This window comes from Nannospalax galili, unplaced genomic scaffold (genome assembly GCF_000622305.1).
Source record: "Nannospalax galili isolate Female #2095 unplaced genomic scaffold, S.galili_v1.0 scaffold824, whole genome shotgun sequence".
Lineage (NCBI taxonomy): Eukaryota > Metazoa > Chordata > Mammalia > Rodentia > Spalacidae > Nannospalax > Nannospalax galili.
The window spans coordinates 2,355,981-2,356,389 of NW_008351697.1; the positions used below are offsets into that span (position 1 = coordinate 2,355,981).

At 39.9% G+C, this 409-nt stretch overlaps 1 protein-coding gene across 1 annotated transcript in view; it reads left to right on the forward strand.

Moving 5' to 3' along the window:
* Cfap300 (cilia and flagella associated protein 300) overlaps nucleotides 1-409 on the forward strand; it is a 37,070-nt gene that overhangs the window by 35,818 nt on the left and 843 nt on the right. The gene's annotated exons all lie outside the window — the stretch shown is intronic.

The window sequence follows — 409 nt, forward strand, 5'->3', positions numbered from 1 at the left end:
GAGACCCTGTCTCAAAAAGACCAAAATAATAATAATAATAATCATCATCATCATCATCTCAAAAAGACCAAAATAATAATAATAAATAAATAAATAAAATAAATGAAAAAAGCCAGGTGTGGTGGCTCATACCTGTAATCTCAGCACTCAGGAGAGGGTAAGTCTGGACTGCCACAAGTTTGAGATCAGCCTGGAATTAAACCCTGCCTCAAAATACCAAAATGTGCTGAAGAGATGGCTGAGTGTGAGTGCTTTCTGCTCCTCCAGAAGACTCATGTTTAGTTCGCAGCACTTGTGTCAGATGGTCGTAAGCTGCCTGTAACTGCAATTCTAGGAAATCTGACACCCTCTTCTGACTTCCTTGAGCACCCACACACATGTGGCATACACTCACACATACATGTAAATA